The 9,977-nt window shown below is 42.6% G+C and overlaps 1 non-coding gene across 1 annotated transcript; it reads left to right on the top strand.

Moving 5' to 3' along the window:
- Nucleotides 1-1,036: 1,036 nt before the first annotated feature.
- On the top strand, nt 1,037-1,168 carry LOC128582831 (small nucleolar RNA SNORA75). The gene has a single exon (XR_008379261.1). It is a non-coding gene; the product is annotated as a small nucleolar RNA SNORA75 (small nucleolar RNA).
- Nucleotides 1,169-9,977: the final 8,809 nt, after the last annotated feature.

Consider the following 9,977-nt stretch of genomic DNA (forward strand, 5'->3'; position numbering starts at 1 on the left):
AGTTTTTCAACCCTATATTCATCAGCTCGGGCTACTGTAACAAAATGCCCAGCCTCGGTGGCTTAAACAACAGCAATTTATTTTCTCACAGTCCTTGAGTCTGGGAAGTCCAAGCTCAAGGTGCCATCGGAGCGATGTCTGATGAGGGTTCTTCCCTTAGGTTACAGACAACTGCCTTCTCATTGTGTCCACATGGCCATCCTTTTCTTTTTTAATATTTACTGGTTTATTCCCTTGCCATGTGATACCCTGCTTTGCTTCAGGACTCCCTGGGATGATAGGGTCCCTACCAGCAAAAATGCTCTGTCCAGACAAAGCCCCTTGATCTTGGACTTCTCAGCCTCCATACCTGTAAGAAATAAATTCCTTTTCTTTATAACCTAAAAAATAATAATAATAACTGCTCTATTATAAAGGACATTACTAGGGATACGCATAAAGAGATTAATGTAGGGCCAGGCATGGGGGGAGGGGCGTGGAGCTTCCATGGCCTCCTGGGGAACATCACTTTCTAGGAAATCCCATGTGCTCTGGCTCAGCATCTGTACCTCAGTGGTAAGGGCGCCGGCCACAGGTTCGAACCCAACCTGGGCCTGCTAAACAACAATGACAACTGCAACAACAACAAAAAAAAAAAATAGCCGGGCATTGTGGTGGACACCTGTAGTCCCAGTTACTTGGGAGGCTGAGGCAAGAGAATCACTTAAGCCTAAGAGTTTGAGGTTGCTGTGAGCTATGACACCACGGCACTCTACCAAGGGCAACATAGTGAGACTCTGTCTCAAAAAAAAAAAAAAAATTCCATGTGTTCAGCCATGGAATGTCCCTAGTCCCTGTCCTTTCTGGGTTTTATGGAGACTTTATTACATAGGCACAAGTGATACTCTGTAGAAATGTGATGGGACAAAAAATGCATCATCTAAACCCAGCAAGGCCTGTCTGTTTAGATTCTTCCTGGTCTGTCTATGCAACATTCCTTCTTCCAGGGTGTGTGGCAACACCCTCTCTGGAGTGAGGACTTAAGACCTACGATCATGTCTTCTCATTGAGCTCCGTTCTGTCTCTTGGTGGCAGTTTATGGATTCGCACGAGAAGAAGACAAATTCACAGAGCTAGCATTATTTTACCTTCTTTATGGAGGTATATATGGCTGTTTTGTGAGACATTCTGGGAAAAAAAAAAAAAAGAAAAGACCTATGATCATATTGGAGCCCTACTGTGGGTCGTTAAAAGGAGGACAGGAGAAGTTCAGAGAGAAATATTCTGTCTGCTGAGACCTAAAGGACTATGGGAGTCATAAGCCAGGAACTGTGGACAAAAATCGATCTGTATATCATAATACCATAGGCCATCCCTGGTTGTCCAACGTAGATCCCTTATGTCAAAAGAATATACAACTCAGATGATATTGCTACGTTACTAGTATCTAAATCAGTCATTAATAGTTAGTCCAGGCTGAGCACGGTGACTCACACCTGTAATCCTAGCACTTTGGGAGGCTGAGGCAGGAGAATCACTTGAGGCTAGGAGTTCAAGACCAGTCTGAGCAAGAGCAACACCCCACCTCTACCAAAAGTAGGAAAATTAGCCAGGATTGGTGATACATGCCTCTAATCCCACCTACTAGGAAGGCTGAGTCAGGAGGATCTCTTGAGTCCCGGAGCTTGAGGTTACAGTGAGCTATGATGACTCCAGTTCAGGCAACAGAATGAGACCCTGTCTCAGAAAAGGAAAAAGAAAGAAAGAAAAAAAAATTCAGTCCTCACATGGCCTTTCTTCAGTGCATGCAGAGAGAGAACGGAGAGAGACTCTCTTCTTCTTAGGATGCTAATCCAGGCTCAGGACCCCACTCATAATATTTCATTTAACCCTAATTACCTTCGAAAGGTCCTATCTCCAAATACAGCCACATGATGGAGGAGGGGTTAGGCTTCGACATACGAACTAGTGGGGTGCACAAACAGTTAGTCCATAACAGCTGCCTAAACCTATCAGCAATTGGTGTGCAGGAAGGCCAAGAGAGATGAGCTGCCAGGCACTCCTAGCCCTCCATAAGTGCAAGGTGACTCCAGTGCCCACGAGCAACCTCTGAAGCTTTCAGTCTGAGCAGGAAGCAGGGAAGCATGAAGAAACGGGGGGGTGGCCATGCCGAGGTGGTGTCAAGGTCTGGGTGCCACTGCCAACACCCACTGCCTACTCTGATGCTGCATCAATGAAAAACAGCTTATAAATTTGTCATAACAGGGAAAGTAAATTTCAATCACACATCTGCAGATTTCTCTCCATGCCAGCCTGCAGAAGTCTTCTCTCAGGGTTAAACATTTCCACTGGGTTATCTCCAACATTCTCTCACAGCCTGGCAATTTGACCAAACAAATTTTAGGGTTTTCACAAAATCTATAATGGTGACTACAGGGCTTTGAATTTCCCTCATTGAGATGTTTCCAAAGCACTGCCAAGCCCTGATCAATGTCCCTGTCAAATTGCTCTGAGAATGAGCAAAAAGCTAAGAAACTCGTGCCCACAGCCTAATCAAGCATTTGTCTTAAAAGCACTTGCCTTGAAAGCCAGCCAACTTTGGTGCAGTAGAAAATAATCCATTTTCTGTTTTTATTTCTTGACCAATCCTCTTGAACAGCCAGTGACTCAAGACCCGGGTTCTGAGGAAGTTGGAGCAGCTGCAATGAGACGCCCATCAGTGAGCTGGCATCTCTGACAATGGTGTGTGCCCACTGAGAGGCTGTGACTCAGGAGGGCAGGTGGCACTCCATTATCTCCCAAAGCAGCCAAGCCAAGTGAGGTGCCAAGCATCACAGGTGCTCCTGAGCTGGAAGACCGACACTTTTCTTCTAGTTGAAGTAGTGTTTGGCACAGAAATTCTTCAGCCATTTACAGATATTGACAGCCTGACAGTTTCCAAAGTGGGGTCAGAAGATGGAAATTCCCATCTGATGGTGTCAGCAGGCACAAAATAGGTGGGCAGTTGTTCTTTGTGCTCAGAAACATCTGCGGTTCCATCCGTTGCACACTGAAGGACTTGAAGAGCTGCCAACTCCTCCACGACCTGCTTTAAAATATTAAAAGAACCATTAGAAATTCTAGGTAGATGGCAAAGGCACCTCCTTGGTTTTCTTTGCCTACATCAAATCACAAACCAACTCAACCATTTCTAGGACACTCAGCTCTGCCAGAATCCTATTTCCTGAGCTATAGGAGACTTCAAGACAAAAGCTTATGAGAGTAATTCCATCCCTTTGTTAATATTTTTTTTTTTTTGAGACAGCATCTTGCTCTGTCACCCAGATTAGAGTGCAGTAACACAATCATAGCTCACTGCAGCCTCCAACTTCTGGGCTCAAACCATCCTCCTTCCTCAGCTCCTGAGTAGCTGGGACTACAGGTGCATACCACCATGCCACTAATCAGCTAATTTTTTAAAAGTTTTTTATAGAGACAAGATCTTACTATGCTGCCCAGGCTAATCTACAACTCCTAATCTCAAGTGATTCTCCTGCCTAGGCCTCCCAAAATGCTGGAATTATAAGCATGAACTGTGTGCATGGCCAAAGAGTGCTTTCTAAACACACACACACACACACACACACACACACACACACACACACACACACACGGATAGATTTGGGATTCTCAGTCTACTTTAAGAGTGTCTTAATTTGCATTCCCCCAGAAGCTAAACCTGAGACAAGGATTTGAGGACAAGTAGACTATTTAGGAAATAGCCCCAGGAAGCACCCGTAGAGAATAAGTAAGAGAGAAGAGAAAGCAGCCAGTAAAGGACTCATCAGTAAGTAGTGAGTTACCTCTGTGGGTAACAAGGACTCAATCTCTTGGGGGGAGTCTGTGAGCCAGTGTAGAACAGGCACCTGACAGTTATCCCACCTGAGCAGTGACAGGGATGGGTATTGATCCATGATTTCTTTTTTATTATTATTATTAAATCATAGCTGTGCACATTAATGCGATCATGGGGCACCATACACTGGTTTTATAGACCGTTTGACACATTTTAATCACACTGGTTAACATAGCCTTCCTGGCATTTTCTTAGTTATTGTGTTAAGACATTTATATTCTACATTTACTAAGTTTCACATGGACCCTTGTAAGATGCACCATAGGTGTAATCCCACCAATCACCCTCCCTCCTCCCATTCTCTCCCCTCCCTCCCTTCCCTCTCCCCCTTCCCCCTATTCTTAGGTTATAACTGGGTTATAGCTTTCATGTGAAAGCCATAAATTAGTTTCATAGTATGGCTGAGTACATTGGATACTTATTCTTGAGATAGTTTACTATGAAGAATATGTTCCAGCTCCATCCATGTAAACATGAAAGAGGTAAAGTCTCCATCTTTCTTTAAGGCTGCATAATATTCCATGGTGTACATACACCACAATTTATTAATCCATTTGTGGATTGATGGGCACTGGGACTTTTTCCATGACTTAGCAATTATGAATTGGGCTGCAATAAACATTCTGGTACAAATATCTTTGTTACAATGTGATTTTTGGTCTTCTGGGTATAAACCTAGTAGAGGAATTATAGGATTGAATGGCAGACCTATTTTTAGATCTCTAAGTGTTCTCCAAACATCTTTCCAAAAGGAATGTATTAATTTGCATTCCCACCAGCAGTGTAGAAGTGTTCCCTTTTCTCCACATCACACCAACATCTCTGGTCTTGGGATTTTGTGTTATGGGCTAATCTTACTGGAGTTAGATGATATCTCAAGGTAGTTTTGATTTGCATTTCTCTGATGATTAAGGATGATGAGCATTTTTTCATATGTCTGTAGGCCATGCACCTGTCTTCTTCAGAGAATTTTCTCTTCAAGTCCCTTGCCCAGCCTGCAATGGGATCACTTGTTCTTTTCTTGCTTATATGTTTGAGTTCTCTGTGGACTCTGGTTATTATTAAACCTTTGTTGGAGACATTGATCCATGATCTCTGTCAGTCATTAGTAGAAGACACCTTTCGGGAGACTTTAATTCCCCAGCACTTCTGGTTGCCACAATGAGGCAAAACAGACCCTGACTGCAAGAGAAAGCCCCTAGGCAAAGAAAAAAAGATTCTGGGAGCAGCTCTGAGGAGCTAGAAGTGGGGTGAGGGGACAGTTGTGACTTCAAATTTCTGAGGATGAGATTCTTCCCACATAAGCAGCACTAAGCTTTTGTGATCCAGCAATAGATACTAAATCCAAACCCCAAAGCTCCATGGACCAAGTAGGGTTAACTTACAGAGAGAAAAAAGAAATCCAGGGATGGTGACTCAGGTTTATAATCCTGGCACTTTGGGAGGTCAAGGCAGGAGGATCACTTGAGGACAGGATTTTAAGACCAGCCTGAGCAAGTGTCATAGCGAGACCCTGTTTCTACAAAAAATAGAAAAATTAGCTGGGTGTGGTGGCAGGTGCCTATAATCCCAACTATCTGGGAGGCTGAGGCAGGAGGATCATCAGAGCCCAAGAGTTTGAGGTTATAGTGAGCTGTGATCGTGCCACTGCCCTCTAACCAGGCACACAGAGGGAGACACTGTCAGAGAGAGAGAGAGAGACCTGTTTTAAATGTTTTAATTGCAGTAAAAACAAACACATAAATTGTACCATCTTAACCATGTTTAAGTGTACAATTCAGTAGTGTTAAGTATATTCACATTGTGGTGCAATCAATCTCCAGAACTTTCTCATCTTCCCAAACTGAAACAGACTGAACACTAACTCCCCATTCCCCTCCCCCAGCTCCTGGCCCCCACCATTCTACCTTCTGTCTCTATGAATGTGACAACTCTTGGTACCTCATATAAATAGGTATCAAGGTACTGACTTATTTTATAACATCCTCAAAGTTCATCTCTGTTGTGGCGTATAACAGAATTTCCTTCCTTTTAAAGGCTGAATAATATTTCATTGTATGTATATAATCCATTTTATTTATCCACTCATCCATCAATGGACATTTGAGTTGCTTCTTGGCTGTTGTGAATAATCTTGTTATTCACATTTTGTGCGAGTATCTTCTAGAGAACCTGCTTTTAATTTTTTTGGATATATACACAGAGTAGAATTGCTGGGGGAGGGGGAACCCCTTCTAAAGCAGAAAGAGAATCAATGCAAGAAATTAAATGTTTGCAAATTTCTTTAAAAGCTGCAAAAAAAAAAAAATTAACTCTAGGCTCAATCTCCCAGAATGGATTTCATCTCAACTGGACTAACCCACCAGAGAGCCCTCTAGAAGATGAGAAGGCTACTGTATATGTGCTCTGTGTTCACCCATATTCATTTCCCTTGTCTTGGATGAACAGCTGAACTCTATTTCCCATCCTTCCTTGCAGTTAGAAATGTCAGCAGAAGCTAAACATGTACCACTTCTAGCACGGTCACTTCCAGGCATGGCAGTTTCCAGGGGGCCTCCGTACTCTCTAATTCGGCATCTCCATCCACTAGAAGCTAAGTTGCAGTGGCTTGGCTGTGATGGAAACACAAGAGGAAAAAACCCTGGATCCCTAAAATAATAGGTTGATGGCCATGAAGACTCACCTCTGGGATTTACAGGAAGTATAATTAAACAAGCACCCCAGCTGCTGGCTCTGAAGTCTAACACCGTACAGGAGGGGAGCCTGTGTTTCCTATAGACTGCTCCCTACTAATACTTGAGCAGGGCAAGGACATTGAATCCGGTAAGATCCTGAGTGATGCAGGACCCTTCTAGGACAAGCCACTTTGGATCAATGTCCTGGCCAAAGTCCCTCAGAACTTCCTGCAGTCTAAGATGCTTCTATCCCACCTTCCTTCCTCTCCATTACTCTCTTCCCTCTGTGCACTGTCAACAGCTCTCCAGCCACCTTGGCTCCATCTCCATCTCCCCATTCCAGCATTGCCCCTAACAAATCTTAGCTAATCTGGTCTTGACTTCTGCTTCTTGGAAACCCCAGATTCACCTACATGGGAAACCAATTGTCAAACATCTAGTGGAACTTCACATAAGCAAAACGTTCCTCCTTTTGTCTTAAAACACCTGAGGCTACGGGGTTTATCTGTTACAGTAGCAGTTGTTACCTTCATTAATACAGTAGGGAATCAGGGGTTTCACTGCCCAAAAGGTTAAGTTCAAAACCACAACTACAGGGTTGTGATTCAGGGATCAGGAACCTGGTTCTGCAGCTGCCAAAACTTGTCTTGAAATTCACAAAGCTAAGGAGTGGAAATTGAAATTCTGCTATATAATAAAAATTATAAACCAAGGACATACCAACCATCCTTACTGGGACTAACAGTTAAAGCAATGAAGAGTAGGCCTTCAGTTCATTCCCACCTTCCAAATCTAGAGTGATTCCATTTGGCTCAACTGAATTTATATTCAGCACTTTAGCTGCAAGGGATTCTTTGAAATGGCCTATTTAGTTGTCCAGCATCTGCATTACAAAAAGCTATGCCAGAAGGAGATCAGGATGGATGTTGAGTGCAAATCCAAGCATTATGACGCCTAAGAAAAAGTTTTAAGACACTTCCTGTTCTTTAACATTTTCCAACTTACGCTGGTTCTCATATAAATAAAACATGGCCCATAACCCTAATGGCAGGTGACTTAGTCTGGGTTCTCTCAAGAACAGACCTGGAGATAAGTATTTCAGTACAAATAGTTTATTGGTGAGATGATTCCAAGAAGCAAAATAAAGATGAGAGAAAAAAGGGGTAAAGTTGTGATGTACACTATATTATTTAGCTATTTCTGCATAACAAATTACCCCAAAGCTTAGCAATGTTAAGTAACATGTTTGTCATCTAATAGTTTCTGAGGATCAGAAATATGGGAACATCTGAGGTGGGTCCTCAGCTTTCGGGTTTTTCACAGTCTATAATTAGGTTTCAGTCAGGTCTGCAGTCTCAGTTGAAAGCTTGGTTGGGGAAGGATTCACTTCTAAGATCACATTGTTGTTTGCAGGATTCTGTCCTTTGCAGGCAGTCAGACTGAGAATCTCAGTTCCATAATGGCTGTTGACTAGAGACAGAATTCGGTTCCTTGTCATGTGACCTGCACCACCACTGTGGTTTGTTTCATCAAAATCAACAAAGAGACCAGGCTTGGTGGCTCACACCTGTAATACTAGCACTCTAGGAGGCTGAGGTAGGTGGATTGCTTGAGCTCAGAAGTTTGAGATGAGCCTAAGCAAGAGTGAGACCCCTTCTCTACTAAAAAAAAAAAAAATCCAGGCATCATGGCGAACACCTATAATCCCAGCTACTCGAGGCTGCAGCATGAGGATCACTTGAGCCCATGAGTTTGAGGTTGCTGTGAGCTATGATGACACCACGGCGCTCTACCCAGGGTGACAGAGTGAGACTCTGTCTCAGAAAAAAAGAAAAACAAGCAAAGAGAGTCTGTTAGAGAGACAGAGTGACAATCATATGTAACATCATCGTGGAACTGACATTCCCATCACCATCACCTTTGCCATAGTCTATGGGTTAGATATACACATCCTGTAGGGAAAGGAACTTTACAGAACAGGAATCCCAGGAGGCAGGGATGATTGGGGGCCATCTCAGAGTATGTCTTCCACAAGAACACTCCCATGCTAACCAAGGAGAGGCTCAATCTCTCCAGGGCCATCTGAGAACCCAAGTAGCAGATCCTACAGAACTGTCTCACTGATTGTGCAGAAATAGAACATCTATCCACCAACACCTGTCTTGCATTGAGAGCCACCCTTAAAGCATTAATTTTCAGACTTTTGGCTTGCTCACTGTCTTCGTTTCGGCTAGTATAACTGAGAACCAAGACCAGGTGGCTTACAAAAAACAAAAACTGATTTCTCACAATTCTAGGGGCTAGAGGTCCAAGGTCAGGGTGCCAGCATGGTGGGTATCTTAGTCTGTTTTATGCTTCTATAACAAAATACTTGAGAATGGGTCATTTATAAAGAACAGAGATTTGAGGATTTTTATTATTTCATGTCTTAAATTTATCCATCTTTGAATCAATTTTTGTAAGTGGAGAAAGGTGTGGGTCCAGTTTCCGTCTTTTACATGTGGATATCCAGTTCTCCCAGCAGCATTTATTGAATAGGGAGTCTTTTCCCCAGTGGAAGTTCTTGTTTGGTTTATCAAAAATTAGGTGGTTATAAGTTGTTGGTTTCATTTCCTGGTTTTCTATTCGATTCTAAATGTCTATGTCTCTATTTTTGTGCCAGTACCATGCTGTCTTGACCACTATGGTCTTGTAGTACAGCCTAAAATCCAGTATGGTGATACCCCGGCTTTGTTTTTATTAATAAGAACTGCCTTAGCTATACGGGGCTTTTTCTGGTTGCATACAAAACGCAGAACATTTTTTCCAAATCTTGAAAATAGGATGTTGGTATTTTAATAGGGATGGCATTGATTGCTCTGGAAAGTATAGACATTTTAACAATGTTTATTCTTCCCAGCCATGAGCATGGTATGTTCTTCCATTTGTTAAAGTCCTCTGCCATTTCCTTTCATAGGGTTTCATAATTTTCTTTATAGCGGTCCTTCACCTCTTTTGTTACGTATATTCCTAAATATTTCATTTTCTTTGGGGCTATGGTGAAGGGAGTTGTGTCCTCAAAGAAAGAATAGGAAAAACACTGGAAGATATCAGCCTGGGGAAAGACTTTATGAAGAAGACTGCCATGGCAATAGCAACAACAGCAATAATAAACAAATGGAATTTAATTAAACTGAAAAGCTTCTGTACAGCCACGGAGACAAGAATCAAAGCAAGTAGACAACCTACCCAATGGGAAAGGATATTTGCATATTTTGAATCAGACAAAAGCTTAATAACTAGGATCTATACAGAACTTCAATTAATCCACGAGAAAAATACCAACAATCCCATACATCAATGGGGAAGAGAGATGAACAGAACCTTCTCTCAAGAAGACAGATGAATGGCTAACAACCACATGAAAAAATGCTCGTCATCCCTAACTG

The sequence above is a fragment of the Nycticebus coucang genome, chromosome 3, assembly GCF_027406575.1.
Source record: "Nycticebus coucang isolate mNycCou1 chromosome 3, mNycCou1.pri, whole genome shotgun sequence".
Taxonomy (NCBI): Eukaryota; Metazoa; Chordata; class Mammalia; order Primates; family Lorisidae; genus Nycticebus; species Nycticebus coucang.